Here is a 21,315-nt window from a genome sequence, read left to right on the forward strand (position 1 = left end):
TTTCATCAGGAAAGGGGCATGTAGTTCATGAAGTAGTCAAGCTTCATTCCAAAGGCAGCCACACTGCACTACTGCCCTGTGTTCAGTTCAAGTATTAGCATGTCTACTGACGGAGGTCAACAGGATCACTGTGTAAATCTGCATGTGAAGGATTGCCTCAGCCTCATGATACCTCACTTTAGCAACAGAAATCTGTACCATTCTCTAGCATTCTAGAAAGGAAATCATGCTGATATGACATAGATGCTTGAACCATTTTCCTCAACTGAATTGGTTGCGTGACATGATCAAAGCTTCATTCCAGAATGTTCGGTTCACTCCACAACCAGACAAAACCATTCCAGTGCTAGATGCAACAGAATGCATGCTTAAATATTTCCTAAATTCCTGCAGTGCTCTTTTCACTTTTTCCGTGGAAATCTATGAAGAACTATTATCAATGGTAGACAAATACTCATCTGTAGAAGATTGAATCAGCAAGATATTTTGCCAGTGAATAATCTTTTGGATAATAATAAGTGGTCTTTAGGGCCTCTAGAAAATGTTCACATGTGAGAGAGACTTAGCTTTTCACAAGAAACAAGAAAATAGCAATAGTGGTTGTTCTTCTGTGTTAGAACTATGTTTTATCCTTTTGTTATGAGCTGTATTTTTGTGTATTTCTTTCCCTTTAAAACCTGCCTGTGAATCAAGACTACATGGTTGTACCACCCAGAAACGAGTGTGAATCTACTCACTTTTTACCTGTGCACACCACAACTGAGATGGAATGATTTCCCCAGCCTGAACTCAATTCCAGACTGCAAAGAAATGATAAATCCATCCTCAACTTATTTTATTAAATTAACTTAAGCTTCAATCCGATGACATTGACATTGCGTTATTTGGGAACACATGAAGTACAGAAGCGCACTCAAGCCCAGTAAAATTTCTGACTTTACAATCTTATTTAAACTTCTATAGATTTTGGTAAATGTATTGCAAACATACAAGTAACAGAAAAGAAGTGGGGTTTTCATCTTCAGCCTTGGTATCTAGGATTGGTACAAGTAGACTTGCTTGTATAGTCATTAAATGTTTAGCTTAAACAACATTGTTAGGTTTAAAACAATTATTCCATTGGGTATTAACCAGCCAAAGAGGAGGTGAATGGAGCTTTACTAAAGATCTAAGCATATATCTTAATTGGGAAACAATTACCATTGCCCATGTGGGACCCACCATATCTTTTAAAACTGAGGTGAAAAGGAAAGGGGAGAATTTGCTTGTGACACTATTGTTATTCTCCTGTATTGAGAAAGGCTGATTAGGAAAAGCCAGGCAGTCCTTGTCTCTGGGTGTCGGGTACCTTGGGAGTGAGTATGATACGCCATACAGCAATTGTAAGTGCCCACCAGGACCTTCTCTTCTGGACACCCAATGGGAGACTAGATCAGGAGGATTTTTTAAAAATTCAACTTTATCCACAAAGACTAGACTAATGTGATGCATAGATACTCAATACATTAAAAAAGAGGAAGAAGAAAAAAGGGCATCGCAAAAGTTAAATTTCTTTTTTTTTAAAGATTTATTTATTATTTATACAGTATTCTGCCTACACATGTTCCTTCCCACCACAAGAAGACACCAGATCTCATGACAGGTGGTTGTAAGCCACCATGTGGTTGCTGAGAATTGAACTCGGGACCTTCGGAAGAGCAAACGGTGCTCTTAACCTCTGAGCCATCTCTCCAGCCCCATCAAAACTTAAATTTCTTTACCTATTAATATACTGAAGTTAAGTGCTGCTTTCAAAACTAAATAAGCCATTTTATTGTGTGATATAAGTGTTCCTGTCATATGATAGATCTATCATTAAAAGGTTTGAAGGTATTTGTTTAACAGGTTAATCCACTCATAGATAAAATATTTTAGTAATTTTTCTCTTTCTACTCTTTCTGCTGTCTCCCTTGACTGTAGTTGGAATTATATTGCCCTCACAGTGGATAAAGATGAGTTTATAGAACAATTCAGAAATAATGTATTTTTGTAAGGCACACGTTTATTAAAACTTTTGTTTCACAAAATACACAGACCTTTTTAACCCATGTTTATGAGCCTCTACTGAATTTCTGTCAGGGTTTTATAGATGGCCCAGATGTAAGTAGAGTATATTCTAGAAAGCAGTTTCCTTCAGTTGATTTGAATTCACCAGAATTCCAGCCACCGATACAGAAAGGACTTTTCCTTCTTTCCACCCTTTCTTTCTTTCTTTCTTTCTTTCTTTCCTCTAGAATGAAGATAAAAGTTCTCCCCTTGATTCCTGGAAGCCATACAGCCTATAGCTCAGCATGAGTCAAAAAACAGACTGTCATGGCTAAGAGTTTGTTGGTCATTTAGTCCAGGGTGAGTCACAGGAACAGAATGAAGAGAGGAACAGGAGCCTTGGGTGAGGTCAACAGCACTGTAGATAGGGGGACATAACGGAGCTTAACTTATTCTGCAGCATGCCTACAGGGCAACGCTCCGCTATTGAATGCCGGCAGCACGGATGACCGCAACGTTTTTCTGTGCCAGCTTAGGGGGCTGCTGTGTGCTTGGCCCCAGGCCTCCTGTGGATGGCCACTGATTAATCCTTTGAACAGCGCTGCTTCTGTTCCGAGGCTGGAGCTCAGCACTGCATCCCTGCCAAGCCACTAGAAGGGAAAGCAGAACCCGCACTGAGCTTTCAGCACAGGGTTTCCAGCTACAGTGTTTATTTCTCTAAATCTTGTCGCGATTAAAATACTCTCCATTAGTACACAAGCATCTCTACGCTTTGCTATAGTCTTTCAACTTGCAGTGTAACATTGTTTATTTTAACTTCAATTTACTTTTGATGTGGTGTGTGTATACAATTTACCACAGGACCCGTCTTAACATTTAACAGCACACTTCCTCTTCCCTTTCTCAAACAATTTCACATCACATGTTTTACATTTTCATTGGATTCAGATACAGTTTCGGCAGATAGATGGTAAAACAAACAGAAATAAGTTGATTATGGTAAACAACAGAGATGTGATGTGAGGCAAAAGTTCAATTTACACCTTTCATGTTTCACTTATCTTTTATGTGAAGGACGGAATTTTCATTTTCTCAAGTGAAATCGTCTAAACAGGCAGACAGTTCCAGTTTCCCTTTACCTGTCATGAAAGCTACGATCTTTTTTCTTCTGTCTGAATTATCACTCAATTGCTAGCTCTTATTTAACCGTCAGTATATGGTTAGGAAAGGGGTGGGTTGTATTACAAAATATCCTATTCATGTAAGATATAAAACATAACTAAAACCACAAATACCAACCCAGGGTCCTTATGGGAAAATGAGTAAATCGGGCTAAGGAAGTGGGTCAATACGTAAAACACCTGCAGGTGTGAGGACCTGAGCTCAGATTCTCAGAGCCTGTGACTTAGGGCCTGATGCTCTGTGTCTGCAACCTGCAAGCGTAGTCCTTACTCTAGTACCTACCCTGGTACTTATCCTAGTCCTTACCATAATACTCCTTCAATGAAGGGTAGGTGAAGATAGAGAATCTTTGGCAGCATCCAGGTCAGCTGCCTTTTTACTATTTACTGCAAGTAAATAGTAAGAGAGACTTGTCCTAAGGAGAGGGGAAGGCAAAGTCTAATGCCTGAGTTTATCCTCTGTCATCCACACGGGTAGCCTGTGTGCTCCCACATTCCTGGGCAAATTCATAGTCTGTCTTTTGTTAAATTTTTATCTTTTAACCTAGAATATAATTATATCGTTCCCCCTTCCCCCCTTTCTGTTCTCCCCACCCTCATTTCCTTTAAAATCCATGGCTTCTTTACACACACACACACACACACACACCCCATAATATACAATCATAATACAATTCTAAACATTTTTAAATGAACTGAAAGAAAAACTCTGGAGCTACACTTGACTATTAGAAGCCTAGCACTGATGAACACCATTATGGTATGTGCACTGGAGAAAATGGAGCTCAGATATTTTTTTCTGGTTGTTCACGCAATGTGGGTCCCTCTTCCCAGGAGCTAGATGCTATCACTGGCTTGTTTCAAGCATTTGCTCTGTCTTCGGAAGGTATTTCATTCAAGTACAGCTGAGGGGAGTGAAAACGAGAGAGGAATATAACGGCCTGTTTGCAAGCTCTTGCTTCCCTGTCGCTCAAGATTAAACTTCTACAGAATGGCTTCCCATGGACTGATGTTTGAGTGCTTGTCTCATGTTGCCTCATTCATTTCCTACAAACTCACACAGTTGCTTTCTCAACCACACCTGAAGAAATGTAGCCCGAGAAGGTGTAACAGGTGCCTAGCTGCCACATGGCCACAACATCACTTGACATCAGGTCAGTCCCTGGATGCCATGCTGGATGAAGCCTTTTCGCCCTTCAGTATTTGGAGCGTTCTTTCTTGTACTCATATGGAAGAAGAAGGACAGAAGGGAAGAGGTCAGTCTATGTGGGTTCTGCTTGTCCCCTGTCACCTCTTTTGTTTATCTCAATGTCCTACTCAATGATTTGGTCCATTTAAAATCCACATTTTCCGTGTAGATACATTGGATATAGTGCCTCATAATAAATGATTACAAGCTTACTTTAACATTCTATTTTTAGCTTGCTTTGAATATGTAAGACTGGCAAAAGTATGCAGAGTTTCTGTTCAGGGCCTCGTCATGTCACATATTTTGTAACTTTATAAAGAATTCACACACTTGCATGATTTTTATTTGACTTAGAAGAGCTAGGGGAAATCCTCTTCTCCTTCATTCTTGTTGGAGAACTCAGTTCTTCGCAGTGACAGGACTGACATTCTGATTTCCCTTTTGACTTTTAGCACTAGGGGATGAAGAGGAATTTTAATTGAGAACATGGCTGCTCTGGCAAGAGATCGCATCCAAAGACCTTTTAGGTCTGTGTGTTCCAGCTGGAATACAGACAGGCTTTTAATACCAGGAGACTGGGGTAAGTAAGCAGATCTCTGAGTTCAAGGTTAGTCTGGTATAGAGCAAGTTTCAGGTAAAGAATAAAAGGTCCAGGTGTGATGGTACAAGCCTTTAATCTCATCACTCAGGAGACAGAGCCATGCAGATGTGAGTTCTAGTCAATGCTGTTCAGACAGTTCAGTTCAGCTGAGAGTAAGTTGAGAGGCAGTGCAGTGCAGTGCAGTTGAATTCATGGCAGTTTAGTTTATGGAGTTCAAAGGCAATTTTTACTGAGAGAATTTTAGAAAGAGAGGTTGAAGAGAGAGCAAACTAGACACAGGTCAAGATAGAACAAGCCAGAGAAAGAGAAGGACCCAGAAGATTAGAACAGATTGCTAGAGTTAGTTTGATGCCAAGCAGAGCAATTCAGTGAGAAATTAAGGGACAGGTTGAATCAGTCAGCTTGGAGAGGAGTTTGAGCCAGAAGAGCTGAGTTGAGCCAGCTAGCCAGAGTTCAGAAAAAAATCTAGAAAGGGTGAGATTTTTTCAGCAGAAAATCCCAGAGGCTGAAAGCATCTTAGGCCTAGATAAGATCCCATGGAGGCTACAAGCTCCCAGGAGTAGGCCTGGGTTAGCAGCAGAGATAACAACCCTTCCAGACAACAATTACATCAGGTGGATGAAAGTTACTCTCACAAGAGGATATGCTTAGCTTCACATAATCAGTATGCTAGCATTGCAGATTTTAAGTGTTGCTATGACACTGCTGCGTTGTTCATGGGAAGGACTTCAGCATGCAGACTTTACCAAGGGTGAATCACACCATTTCCTTATAGTAGTAGATGTCTTTGCAATTAAATAGAAGCCAGGATATATTTCTAACTGTTCTCAAACATAATCCTCCTTTCCCTGAGTTCTTAACTCCATAATAGCTGTTCATGCCCAAGGGAGATTTTTTTTTTATGACTAACTAGCCCAGTCCAGAAGAATGAACATTATTTGATTCTGAGGCTGAATCATGAAAATGCAAGGTACCTCTCTCCTGTTTTCTTGGGGTACCTGCCTCTTGGAACACAGGTACCAGGTAAAGTGAAACCCACATCGGTCTACAAGAAAGACTTCATGTAAATAAAAGAAGTCTCCAGATATTTTTAGTCTGCTAATCTTTAGTCTACTTAAAATCTTTCCGGTGGAACTATCATCCATCATGAAGGGAAGGGCAGTCGTCCTGCTTTCCCTGTCTGAAACCCTAAGACAGGAGGTCCATAAGCATAATATGGCAGTGACCCAGAACAATAGAAACTGCAGAAGACTAAAGGAAAGCAAGGCCTTTCAGCCACACAACTGTGTTTCAGCCTGTTGCTTTATTCAGATAGCTTTCTGGAAGCACCTTCTCTGCCAAACGATGAATCATAAGTGCTCTATATACTGCGGATATTATGGCTCAAAGCAACATGCTACCACAAAGTAGGGCTGACTCTCAGTCAACAATATGCATCATCCTTATTGCTGCTGGCTATACATAAGAACAAAGTGATTTAGGCAAACATTTGTAATGGGCATAGTAGTTTCAAGTTCGTCTCTTCCATCCTGGCTCCTGGCTTTTTATTTGTATTGTTTGTAATTTGTGGTAGATTTCTATAAGTAATATAACTCCACTCCGGATACTGCTAACAAGACTAAATTTCACTGCACTGGAGAATTAGGCTCAACAGCCCAGCCCATGCTTGCTTCAGTAGCTACCTGACATATGGTAAGTGCAGGAAGGAAGGAGCTAAGGGCAAAGTGGACAAGGTGATGGTGGGAAGGTCACCAGGAGATGCTGATATGTATACTGTAATGGTGGCCAGAGTGCCTGGAAAAGGAAAAGAAAGGAGGTTGAAAAGTACTCCAAGTGGGCGTGGGAGGCATCAGAGACCACATCTAAAATCAAGGTTATTGCATAGCTTATATCTATATATATATATATATTGAGGTGTGGTGTGTGTGTGTGTGTGTGTGTGTGTGTGTGTGTGTGTGTGTGTAGTGAAGATTTTTTTTTTAGGCTCTTAGACAATAAGGGAAAATGTGTTTAGTGACAAGATCCTCAACAATAGCTTCTACTTTGCCTTTATGGGTCCTTGTTCTTAAGCCTAATATTTAATGGTGTTTATAAGTTTATTAGAATTCAATGAAGCAGGGAAGACACTGTAGGGGAAGCAGAATAAGTTTCCTGGAGAACTGTTTTCCTTGTCTAGTTAACATGATTGTTCTTGGATGCAAAATTTGATTTCTTCTACTAGAACATCTTGTAAAAGTGCCTCAGTGGACAGTAGGAAGTGCTATGTTTCTTGGTAACTATATAGTTACTGATAAATTATTTCACAGATTTCTTAGTCATGTTAGGAAAAATAATACTCTTTCATTTACTTTTAGGGGTAAACTTACCCTTTTATTCATCATTTGATCTGAGTTTGTTTTGAGTTATAAAATGAGTTACCTTTAGTAAACACTTTACATTCGTTTTGTCTCTTGATTTTGAAAGTAAAAATGTTCCTTTATGGTCCTGTACCAGAGATCTGCCTGGTGCCTCCAAGAGGCCAAGTACCAGTTCTCACCTTTGGAGGATGACTGCTCTCATCCTGGCTGCCATATTTTTTTTCTACTTTAAGGTGGAAGATGAAGGTGAGATGCGATCAAATGAAGGGATCACACTGAGGATTCAGCAGTGCAGTAAAAGCAGTCACAGGAAACAACAACAACAACAATAACAACAACAAAGCAACAAAACCAACTTAACCAGGCACAGGCTCTCAAAAAAAGTCCGTGATTTAAAAAAAAAAAAGTTAGAAAAACAAAGAGGAAAAATCCCACTGACATCCAGCAACCAACCAACCACATTATGGACATTCCCTAAACGACTTGTGCAGCATCCTGGGAGGGAAAGAAGTAAGAAGGAAGGCCCCAAAACCACTCCAGTTCAAGATGCAGTGATCTTGCCGCCGACACTCAGAGCACAGAGAAAAGCAGTCGGTCTCTGTGCCGTGTCGTAGAGGAATTTCACTCCGGGTCATGGTGAATTTTTTCCCCCTTACCTCAGTAGACCTTGGCAATCCCTGGACGCCACACTCCTCACAGGAGACTCTTCATCAGGGACAAGTGATTCAAGAGACCCATTTGCCCAGAGGCCCTGTGCCTGTTGATGAGAACAAACTGCTGGGTACAGAACACCCCATGCCAGCACCCTGCCAGCGGCTGTGGGCAATTTCAAAGTGTGAGGTACTTTTCTTACACCAGTGTTACATAACCTAGTTCTGCCTGCTTTCAAGGCCTGCTTATGCTCTTCTCAAAGCCTAGCTTAAGTCTAGGATCCCAGTAGGCTCCATCTTTCCTCGTCTACCTTTGACCCGGGCCTCAGTCTCATTTGGGGTTCGTATGCTTCAGATTAAGGAAGTTACTATTCGGCAGCTTCCTCGTAGGGTGCATTTCTTAAAGAGATTTTTCTCAGTAGAACCTTTCAGAGCACAGAACCCGAAGTGGAAAAAAACGAACCCAAGGAAAGGGAGAGATTCATGGAAAAAAAAAAAAAACCCAAAACCTTCTCACTGTGATGTGTACTCAGGGACAAGGATTGGGCACAAGACCCCTGACACTGAAGGACAGAGGCGTGGGTGGAGCAGCTAACATTCTGCCTCCTTCCTTGCCTCTCTCTGAGGTGAAATGCTGAACAGTGACCATCCGTGGCTGAATTTTAAAGTAGTGCTTTTAAACGGAGATTGAGTACCAAGTAAGGAAAGGTGGTAACTGAGGCACAGATGGCAAAATGCAGACCTCCAGTAATAGCACATTAGTGTAACTCAAATTCAATGAATGTAAAAGTAACATCTGATTATTTCCTGCTTTTTTCAGAAGTAAGGAGTAAGCCTACAGCCAGGAAGAAGTCAACACAGAGAAGAAAAAGCTGGTGCCTGTATATGTATAAGTTATATGTGTTTCAGGTTAGTAAAGTACATCTTAGTAGATGCATGTACACGTATATATTAATGTATACATATGTATATAAATGCCATAGTTGTAGCTATATATTTATATTTATTATTCAAAAATTTTACCTTAGTCCAAAGAATATAAACCAAGCAAGCAGACATTAAATTTAACCAACTGATTATACTTATTTTATCTTAGTTTCATAGCTTTAAAAGTCTCTCATGTCAGCTTCACAATAAAGTGAGCTTCTCATTCCTGAGCTCAAATAATGAAACTGAAGTGTAGACAGGAAAGTATTTTTTTAATGGTGGAGGGAACAAGGGAATGAGATTCAAGAACAGAATTTTAGTTTGGTCTTGGTTCCGTTTTCTTCCCTGGGAATTTCTGTCCATTCTACCTGGCCACACACAGAACACTGTGCCCAGAAACTTTCGATGGCTTTTGCCGTGTATTTAACAATAAATTCTGTGTATTATCTTCCATGTTACCAAAATGGAGAGTTGGGAAGCTACTGAAAACCCTGCCTTTCTCTTTCTGAGAAAATAATAGCATCTAGATTACTGGTATGTTGGGTCTAGGCTTAATAGTTAGCAAGAATTACAAAGGAAAAGTCAAGACTTCCAAATTTTAAGTGTTGGCTATCCCACCAGGTTATGGCATTATGATTAAAATTCTGTATTTTTTGAAGTTAGAGAAACATGACATGTCCAACTCTAAGGCAGACGCGCATAATTTCAGGGGTTAATTAGGAGTTTGCACCTCCCTAGAAGGCACACAAGTATTTAGTGTTTGCTATGTGTTGTCCACGGCTCGAATTTCTATTGGGTGAGTCACTGGTTTTAATCCTTAAAACAGCCAAAGAAGCAGGTGCTTCTATTGCCCATGTTTTCCCAAGAAGGAAGCAGAACTCGTAGTTAACCAGCTGCACAGCTGCAGCTGGAAAGTGGGTGATCTGGCTCCCCAGTCTTCCTTCTGAACTGGCAAACACTCTGCTGGGGAAAGTGAGAATCCCGCAGGTTCATTGAGCTTAGTCTAGGCTTCCTGTGCATGTAACCATCAGAACAGTTAGTTGACCATAGACATCATTTCCCCCCCACCTTCCTGTTTTCCTCAGCTACTACATGTAAGTCATTTTGAATGGCTCCGTTTGTTCCCATTGCTTTTCATCTCTTATAGTTGGGAGCTAGGCCTCCATTTCAGTTCCCATATTAAGATGGGTTTTAAAAAGCTCTCTGAAATCGCTATCTCATTTATTGAATAAGTGAATGGATGCATTATCATGCAAGAAAACACAATGCTTGCAAGTCTAGTTGGACATAATTTTCCCAGAAGAGAAGGATGCCTCTGATAGCTTCCCTGAAATGAACTCTATAGGGGGGTCATTCCTCCGGGGAAAGTAAAGGAATGCAGCTTTGAAAGCTGGAAGGTCAGCGCAACAGCGGACTTTTGCGGGTTGGTTTTCCTGGGCTTTATTTTCTTAGCTATGAAATGATATGTTGGTATATGATATGACTGATTCTTCCTGGTTAAAATCATATGATGATCTGATTCTATGGGTCATAAGGGAGTTGCAATCTTTAAATGCCTTTAGCATTGTTCTTCTTACTTGACTTATGCTGAGCTCTCTCTCTCTCTCCTTTCCCTCTCCCTCCCCCTCCTCTCTCTCGCTCTCTATTTCTCCCTCTCTCTCCCTTTTCAAAAGGAATAGAAGAAAATATTCCCCAAGTGGTACATTTATTTCTCAAACCCGCTCACAGCTGCAATTATTTACCACATAAGGACCCCAAACTGAGCAGTGACATACTCTCATAAAGTGTTCACAAGCTCTTCGTCGACCATTAAAAGTAGAAGGCATGCCGTTGCTTATAAGGGGACATTGGCAAAGATTACATAGTCTTTTATGAAGTTCGGGGGGTGAAAATCATATTACATCATTATCAAATCTAGATATTTTCCCTCGAATAACGGGCAACGAGTAGAGCTGCCTTTGGTCTTCGCCTTGCATGTGGAAAATGGACAACAATGGAAACTTTGCATGAGGAGCTGAGGGTAGCATGCTGCTCTCACTTATTTATTTATTTATTTATTTATTTATTTGATTTATTAAATCTGCCTTCGCCTCTGGAGACACGAGCATTACTGTAAAAAAAAAGTGCTAGTATACATAAATCTCAGCCTCACAGTTGGGACTCTCCATATCAATCAGACAAGAGCCTGGCTTCCGCCCAGGATATTAATGAAAGCTGCCTTCTCAGTTTGTAGTCGTCAACAGAATTACATTGGTTAACACATTTTCCCCTCAGATCACTGTCCAGAATGCCTCAGGTTTTCTAGTGTTTATTTTGTTTTTCTAATTCCTTTCTGCTTCCAAGGGTCAATTGTACTGCAAAATGAAGAAGAGTTGATGGGAGAGGGTTTTTTGTTTTTTGTTTTGTTTTCATCAAAACACAATGTATTATTTGAATGTATTTTCCTTGGGGAAGAATGATCCACAGCACCAAATGGAATTGGAAGAGAGAAGCTGGCTGGCAACTTTTCAATACGTAGCCAGATTATTGTTGATGATATTTGTCTTAGATCTACCGCAGTGGGGGTGGGGGGTGGGGAGCGGGGAGGAGGTTCTGTTCCCCAGTTCATGAAGCCAGTTGTGATACTTCAAGGGCCACTTAAGACAAAAGCCAGCTTGTTTTGTGTGTGGCCCGTGAAGTCACATGGGATTCAGTGTCCAGATGTCCGTAGGCTTGGTTTTGTGCTTCACCGTTACCACCTTGAAATTCAGTAATTTTTGAATAGAAGACTCCATCTTCCATTTTGCCCTGGGCCCTACAACTCATGTAGCGAGTCCTGCTTGGCATGCTGTTGAATTAAGTAATTTGGTTAGGTCCTAGGTGCAATCGTGTTTCTGCACCAGGGTTAACTAAATGAGAAAGCTACAGTGACTGCTGCTCAATGAGCTGCAGCCAACTCAGAACCGTATAACAGATCTTGTTCTTGGTGTAGAATCATACTGAAATCTGAAGGTATTCTTTTACTTATTTTTCAAGATAAGAAACCAGAGCCTTGAGGATTTTAAGTAGCCTGCCAGCACTAAGTGATTGAAAGGGATCTGGTGGAAGGACTGCACTCTGTCCAATGTGCTGAGTGACACCATGTGAGCATTGGTGAAATTCATGTTAGGGAATGGGATTTGCAGAGGATACCATGCTGTAACCAGACAAAAATCTGAGATCTAGAAGAAGCCATTTGACAGGAGCATACTTGTTAAAGAGTGAAAGGATTTCTTAAGCCATGGTAAGACAAGATAAGCTGACTTGTCAGTTGGGTTGGAGTGTGAAGACTGAATCCAACACCTTATACAAACCAGACCAACAGCCTGTATTCCCAGCTCCATGAATAAAGCTTTGACAATTCTATTATACCTTCAATCTCCAGAATAGGTATCTGAATCAATTAATTAGAAAACCGATAGTTAAAGGGAAGGGATGGACCTTCTTAGTATTTTACTTTTCTTATGTGGTTTTAAAAAGTTTTTTTTCCATCACTCCTCTTCAACATGTTTCTGTTGTTGTTGTTGTTGAGTTCCTGTTTCGACAGCTCTGTTGGTACATATGATAGACATGCTACTGTGGAAGGAGGAACTCGCATCCACCCTACTACAAGCAGCCAATGATTCATGAGAGATGCAAATTAGAATCTCCCAGGATTGGCTACATCACTAGCTATCCAATACCAGTGCCACCCCTGAAAACAACCATGTACAAGTAACACTAAATGGGCTCATCAGGTTGCGTTCACATAGTTATGTGTATGTACTGTATATCTGGAGAATAACAATAAAAATGAGGCTCTGAATTATAGAACCGGGGGAAGGAATATGGGATGGGTTGGAAAGAGAAAATGGAAGTGGGCAAATGGTGTAATAATATTTGAAAATAAAATTAATGTTCCTGCCTACCAACTGCAACTCTAGATGTGGTGGTGGCACATGCATTTAATTCCAGAACTAGGGAGGCAGAGACAAGTGGATCTCTGTGAGGTTGAGGCCAGCCTGGTCTACAGAATGAATTCTGCAACAGCCAAGGCTACACAGAGAAACCCTATCTTGAAAAACAAAAACAAAAACAAAAAGATAGATAGATAGATAGATAGATAGATAGATAGATAGATATCTAATCAACTAAACAGAAAAACTTCCCTTGGCAAGATCTTTGAAAAAACATCTTATCTTTTTCTCTTATGCCTTTACCAAGTTGTGAACTTCATTTTTTCCCTAAAAAGCAAATTCAACTGAATTTACAAAATCAAATTAAATATCTGCAGTAGTCCAGCTATGTTTTAAATGCTGATTCTGCTTCTTCCAGTTCTAGATGTGAACTTGTTTGAGGTGGAGAGAGTTCATTTTTAATGAATGAGAGCATGATTTAGCCAGTGGTAGCACCTTTACTCATCCAGGCACTAAGGATTTAGAGGGCTGATGGCGTTCTGTGCTTGTAGTCTCAGCATAGTAAGGATTCATTAAACAGCCAATCTAGCTTATTTGGTAATGTCAAAGCTAATTTGTGACCCTATCTCAAAACAAGGGTGATGTCTCTCCTTTTACTTTTGTGTATACGGGATCCGAACGTCCTGAAAGAGGCCCCGCTTTGGGGTTAAGATGGTAGAAACTTTCAGCTAAGTTCAAGAAATGCAGAGACATTCGCTGCTTATCTTTAGAAAGTACAAAATAATGAAGTACCAAAATGTGTGAGAAAGAAGGGCCTGTGGCTGTCATTTGACACCAAAATCGGGCCTTGCTTCTTTCTTTCATCCTTCTTACTAGGGGCAGGAAACTGGACAAGTTTTGACAAATGACAAACTCACCAGCTCAGGGAAACGAATGCTCTATATGCCAGGCAGATTGAAGTAGAGTTTTGAAATATGTAACAAAATGCAATCTTACTTGAAAATTATTGAAGAAGCTGATTTTTATTATAACGTTTGTCATTTAACCAACAAATGGACTACATAATAATGGAAAAGCCCATTTATCTTTCCCTTCATGTTTAAAGTGGCTTCCAGTTACCCAAGAGGACACGATACAGGTATGAGAGGAAGTGATGCTTGAGGGTAAGGGCACTGCTGTCAGTCTGCCCGGAATTAATTCTCACCCACTTCTTAGGCAGTAGCACCTCCAGCGGCTCTTTAGCCTGTTCACCTCTTCCTATCTGGTACATCCACTGTCTCATCTGTTCATAATGATGCTTATAGTCATAAGTACCCTTAAAATATTTAGATCAATTCCTAGCTCATGACACAAATGAAATAAAAGTTAATACAATAACCTTCGCTGTGCATTCTAAGAAGGTTTTTGTGGGATTTAGCTGTGCCTTGACTGAGTCTGACAGACTCAGCTATGACATTCCACAAAGCAAGCTAGGGAAGCAGCTTTCTCTTGTGACCATGGAAGGCACTCTCTACCTTTGACTTACTATGAATGCATGCTTCGATCCTGCTTGAGCTTTGGGATCTGAGTGCCAGTCTCACCACTAGAATCACCAGTAGACACAGTGATGCTTTGAACTGCCTCTTGATGGTTCCCTTCTGGATTCTTCCATTCCTCAGCCTCACAGCCAGGCCTTTCTTCTCATCCTCAAATCCCCAAACGCACACTGCTTGAATGAACTTCATGACAAGTGTGGGACTGTGGCCTTTAAGAGCCAGAAAAATGGGCACACACAATCTGAGGGTCACAGTTGTAAAGAGAATGTTGATTTGCTCATGGAAGCCATTCAAAGAGTTCCAGAGCCTATCCACAAAGGCTGTCACATTGCTACACCACATTAAACGCAGGCCTATGCAATACTGATGTGTTTCGTAACTTCAGAAATAACAAAAACCTCAAATGCTTCCAGGCTTTTAATTTCCTTTGTAACTATTGTTAACTGACTCCTCAATGCAAAATTAAAAGCTAGCCTTCGATCTTACCCATTCCTCTAATCCCCCCTTCTCTCTAGTTCTCCTTGCAATACCCACTTTAGAAAAACAGTCCATTCTCTTCTTAGCTTCATTTCTGAGCAGAGAACTCATTCTTCATGCAGGAAGATTCTCCCACTGCGGTGAGATCTGTAGCTGTGGTCAGCCTTTAGACCACACCTACCAGGAGGCCTGGTCATGACTGGAGCGATGGGCATTCTTTTCCAGGAAAGTACTCGGAGTTCCCTGGGTTGTAGCATGTATCACTGTCTCCGGTCTTTGCATGTATCTTGAAGTAGTGAGAGGCATGACTAAAGAGAGTGGTATGCCTTTTGTCTTAGTTCCTCTCCCGTTGCTGTGATAAAATACTCCATACACAAACCAATAAATCACTTCAAGGGGGAGAGAGTTCTTCTTAGCTCCCAGTACAAGGTAAAATCCAAGGCAGGAAAGTTGGAGTGGCATAAGGTAGAAGCAACTGGTCACAGCCTATTCACAGTCAGGAGCAGAAAGCCATGGATGCTGATGCTGCTCTGCTCCCTTTCCTCACTTACACTGTTGGGGATCCCAGCTCATAAATGGCCCTACCACCAGGGAGCAGGCCTTCTGTCTCAGTTAAAGCAATCAAGATGCTCCCTCACAAACCTGCCCAGAGGCCCATCTCCCAGGGAGTTGGAGAGTATGCCAACTTGGCAAGTTGACCACACCGTTTGAAAGCATCCCCACTCCTTATTCCAAAGGAATAATTTTTACGGAAGTGAAGTATTACCATTATGGAGGCCATAAACCTATTGCAAGAACTTACTACCATTACTTTGCAAAATGGACATAGTATTAAGTGAACATCTGATGGCATGTTATGTACAGGGCACATCAACCAACCCAGATCAGGGAGCTTTCTTTCTGCAGTAGATGGTGACTAACATAGAGACCCACAACTGGTCAAGATGCAGAAAATAAGAGATTGGCCCTGAGTGAACCTCTACATCACATCTCCTGCTCCCAAGGCTCAGGAGTTGTTTTGGAAGAGGAGTTAGAAGCAATATAAGAGATATAGGGGGTAGATGATTAAATTTTTCTGGACAAAATTACACACATGAATTCACAGCAGTTGAGACGTACAAAAGACCTGCGCTAGCCTGGCCAGCATGAGAGGAGAGTCCTGCCTCTGGCACATTGCCTCTAGCAGGTCAACTACATTCCAGTAGAAGCCTACACAATCAAGAGTATGTGAGAAGCCCAAACTCCACTTGATTTTTTAAAAATTAAAATAAAAGACACAAAATTGGGTGAGTAAGGGAGTGAATACTATCAAACTATGTTATATGAACTTTTCAAGGAGCTAATAAGAATGAAGAGAAAACTATGTACAAAACAACGAATCTATTTAAGAGTCTGGGGCTAACCATTTAGAGTTGGGTATGTTGAGACACACATGGGTGTTAATACATTTTACTATTTGTTTATGCAGAACTGAGAATGTACCTGGGACCCCATTCATCTATGCAAGTCCTCCAGATCTGAGTCATGTCCCTACCTCCTAGTAGTTAATTTTCAGTAAACTTTGGAGTTGGAAACTACTGGTATTATTTTTGTATTTGCACAGAAAAAAACGAAGTTCTAAAAAAAATGTCCTAGAAGTTTTAATGATCCTCAATGTAGGTTGCTGCATGTAAGATGATGAGGAAACACAAGATAATTGGATAAACTGGCTTGGAATTTGAATTCAGCTAATACTAAGCCATGTGACCTTACAGAGACGACTTCCTTTTATAAACCCATTTCTTGGTCTTTCATGCAGGCATAGTTTCCATAGGTACCTTGCATGAGTATATGTAAATGGAATCCTATATGTAAGTCATCAGCTGCAAGTTTTATCCTTCATAGTCAGTGATCTGCAACTCTCACTAACCTGATTATGTTTTCACAAACACTGTAATGCTATTTAATGATAATTAAATGTCCAAGGCCCCCATGTGTTACTTGAGTTTGTCTTTTGAATAATTAAAATGCAATTAAATGGTAACTTGTAACATCTTCTTGGCTGTAACTAGACTTTTCTGGAATTCAACAAATATTTACTCATCTGAAATTGTTGACAATTAAACACATCTATATAAGGCATAAGACGACGGTTTTGATTTATTAAGAACACCTTCAAGCATCAAGCTAATGCAGTGTTCTTCAATACTGTGTTCAAAGTTATAGAGGGGAGAACATCAGGTTTTTATTTTCATCAGAGAAATCTCTCTCTCTCTCTCTCTCTCTCTCTCTCTCTCTCTGTCTCTCTCTTTCTCTCTCTCCCTCTCTCCCAGGGTGCGCGCGCGCGCGCGTGTGTGTGTGTGTGTGTGTGTGTGTGTACACGCGCACGTGCGCGCGCGCACAAAATCAAGATGTTATGGCATTAAACAAATATCCAAGGGGCAAATGATGAAGAGGTTATTTATTTATTACAAGTTATGGTTGAGTTCTCAGGGTCCCTCAGTGCTAGACTGTTTTTTGAGACTCACAAAACAAATCTTAATAAGAATGTGGAAATAACAGAACTTTTCCTGCTTAACCTGGTAAGATAGACATCCAGTCCCCTTAAGTAGTACCAGTAGGGGCGAAGAGGTAAATTCTGGGGAGCCAATGTCTTCTGTTATTGTGGGGCATTCTAGGGCCTGCCATCATATTTGAATATTAAATTAGTTAAGGCAGAACCTACACAATACCAATGGTATTAGTCATGTCTGCCGGGGCATCCAATAGCAGATGTCACTTTTCTGATCTTCCAGGCTCAGCCTTCACTGTTTTTGGCACATCAGATTTAGCATCTGAGTACAATTTAAGTCGTAACCACGCAATCAGCATGCCTTTCCCCCCTGACTTTGGTGTTTTATTCTCCTTTCCTCTCCTTCTATTTTGGGAGCAGAAGCTATGAAGTCTCTCTGCTTCCTACTCTGGGAAGTCAGAGATGGGTTTTCTAGGCTCCCTTCCCCCCCCCCCCCATCTTTTACAGGCAATCAGAGAGCCTGCTCTCTCCTCTCTTACAAACATTCATTTCTAAGATTTACAGCAGTCTCACAAATAGCTGCTCTCCATTGGGAAGTCATAATTTATGTGAGGTGAGGAGCAAAGGGTTCTGATCCCGTTCACATTCCCACCTGTTCTCCTTCTGGGATGGAAGCATTGGTTAAAAAAAAAAGTGTGCTGGTGAACTGTTTTGTGATTACTTTCAAGGCTGACTTAAGGCATGGTAGCTAGAAATTCATCTGTTTGTTTTACCTCTTGAATTGAGTCTAATTTGTAAGTGAGAAAGGAGCATAAATCCAGCCTTCCTGCCATAGCTTCTGATCGTTCAACAATAATACTGGAAGAACTAGCATCAAGTCCAGAAGTCTGAAGATTTTAGCTATGGACAATGCACCAAAGATCCTAAGCTAGTCTCTAGATGAGCTGTTCTCAGTCTGTGAGTTGCAATCCCTTTGGGAGTTGCATATCAGATATCCTGTCTATCATATATTTGCATTATGATTCATACCAGTAGCAAAATTATAGTTATAAAGTAATAATGAAATAATTTTATGGTTGGGGTCACCACAACTTGAGGAACTGCATTAAAGGGTAGAAGCATTAGGAAGCTTGAGCATCACTGCTCTAGAAATCAGTGCTTAGGTCTCTTCCTCTCAACCTGTATCTAGCCCTCTCCCTCCCCTTTCTCCTATGTATCTCCACTTCCTTGTCTTTATTCCTCTCTCATTTTCCCTATCTCTCTTTCTGCCTCTCCCCATAGTGTCTTTTGCATGAGCTTTCAGAGTAATTCATAGTAGTTTGGTGTCAGTGTTTGCTACCACACAGATAACACAAGCCTACAACATGATACCCTTGAATCATTGCCATGTTGCCTCTGTGTATTTTTGTCATCCTATGCCCTCAGTTCAAAAATCACCTCTATTGCCATGCTCATGTTCCTCTCTGAAGTCTGGTTCTAAACACCATGCAGTTTGAAAGTTCTAGATCAAGACACACACACTCTCCAGTTCCATCTCCAGATGGCACACATCAGAGGTTCTGAATTCTCCCCAGAGTCCATCAGGAGGGAAGAAACAGTGCCCCCCTTCCTATCTTTGTGGTCTTAGGAGCTCTGGGGTTTATATGTTGTGTGTACTGGGTTTTCTCTTGAGATTTTAGAGTTAAATTATATTTATAGTGAACAGAAAGCATGAGAAAAGTACATGCTTTTCAGCATCTATAAAAATCTTCAGAACGGAACCAGGGCCTGCCTGCCATGTAACAAGTGGTTAGAGGCAGGGTTATAAAAAAGTTAGAGTTTATGCCTTCCCTCTCAGGTCTAATTGTCATATTCAAATGACATTCTGTTTATTCCATTTTCAAAGCTGGCCCAATTGTACCTTGCAAAGTCCCTTAGTCTTTCTGCTCCTGTTTGGGGTGGGATGTTCATCTACTTCACTGAGAAACCTATCCCATTATTCCAGTCTGAAGCCTCTGGGATGCCTGGTTCTATTTAATTGCCTCTTTCACCTGAGCACCCTTCTGATGCAGAGCTGCTGTCTGAAAGCCCCTTGACTCAGAGTCTCAGCAGGGCACAAAGGGAACTTGCAGCCAGGGTTGTGTGAGAAGAGTTCAATCACATGATTACTTACAAGTGTATGATCAGGACACAGGAATCACACATGAACATACGACCCAGAGGTACTTTTGTAGCAGTGCTGTGTGGTGGGCTCGGGGAAGAAGCTGTTTCTTCACTGGGGAGTCATAGAGGACAAGAAGGAATTCTGACAGGGACTCTGATGTATGAGGAACTCTTAGAGTTCTAAATTGCCCAACACTACCCCTTTTTGCTGGACACTATACAAGGACAAGAGGGTGAAACAGAGTAGAAAATGCAGGAAGGATAGGAAGGAGCAGATTACAGTGATCTGACATGTTTCTTTACTATTTCTCACCCTGTTGAGTAGTTTTGAGGACATCTGCTTCCAGTGAGAATAAGAACCTATGTGCAATACCTTAACTGATAGCAGAACAAAAAGACTCAACAGATAAGCCAAATCCTCCTACCAACAAGGAGTTCTGGACACAAAGAAACCTAAAACTACCCAAATTTAGTAAAAACAAAACAAAACAAAACAAAACAAAACAAAACCCAAAAACACCACCAGAAAGATTGCTAAACAAAAATCAGAGCACTGCTGAGACTGAAAGTCATTGAAAAACAAGATGTTTCCCAAATCTATGGGCTGGCATATTGGATTTTAACATGGAGAAGTTCCATGCATCTCTCTGCCAAGTAGCAAGCTCTCAGACATGCAGCCTTGGTGAGTTTGCAGTCTTAAAGACCTGAGGCTTCACACTCTTGTGATCTGGAAGGCTTAGAGTCTCACAGCCTCACAGCCCAAGCAGTTCACACTCTGGAAGCTCATATTCCCAAAGCCTTACAGTCCGTAGTCTCCTGAGAAGCCATCTTTTACATCTCGTCATCTGGAAAGGACTGCAGACATAGCAGTCAACCAGGCTCACAGTTGGGAGGTCAAGCAGCTTTGTGGTTTTATAGATTTGAGATGGCATAGTCTTTGGCTCCCAAGCAATGCTGTCAGTGGTCAGGGGAGCTGAACTTGTTTTCACAATGTCTAATCCTAGAGGATAAGTGAATCTGACTTTTCCACCACAATTCCATGTAATTCAGTGTCTCCAAAGATCACCAACAATCCACCTAATGGCTGGGAAGGAAGGCCCAGTTGGAACAAAAGGCAAAGGGCAGCAGGCTAGAGTCTTGGTGATTCAATTCCAAGGTTTTGTTTCAGTGATTATAAACACACAATCTAGCATATAAGTAGCTACATTTATTATTCAGTCAAACTGACCAGCTTTTCTACCTTTCTACCATTCTTCTTAATAAAGAAAATGGTTTCCTTATTAAACATACACACACACAAATGCATTATATATAATATATGCTATAAAAGAATTTTTATGTAGCTTTATAGTGTCTTTAACAAATAATCAACATCTATTATTCCTTCAGCCACAGTATCTATGACATAAGAAAGCATTGCCATTTAACAAAGCAGCTGTGGTAAATTAAAAAAAAAAAAAGAAAGAACAGTTGAAATAATCAAAGAAGAAATTAAGTACAGGGTTTCCTAACAAGTGGATTGTGACCCTTTGGGGGGGGGGGACGATGTCAAATTACCTTTTCACAGGGGTCACTCAAGACTATCAGAAAACACAGATATTTACATTGTGATTCATAACAGTAGCAACATGACAGTTATGAAATAGTAACAAAAATAACTTTATGATTGGGGTCAGCATGACATAAGGTACTCTATTAGAGGGTTGCAGCATTGGAGAGGTTGAAAAACCAGTGAATCCGAAGAACCGTCACCAATTGCTAAAGGCTCTATAGGAAAAGATACAAGAGTAAAGTACTGGGTAGGTGGATGGTAGAGGATTTTAGTG

The sequence above is a fragment of the Acomys minous genome (assembly GCF_964271855.1).
Source record: "Acomys minous genome assembly, chromosome: 3".
Lineage (NCBI taxonomy): Eukaryota > Metazoa > Chordata > Mammalia > Rodentia > Muridae > Acomys > Acomys minous.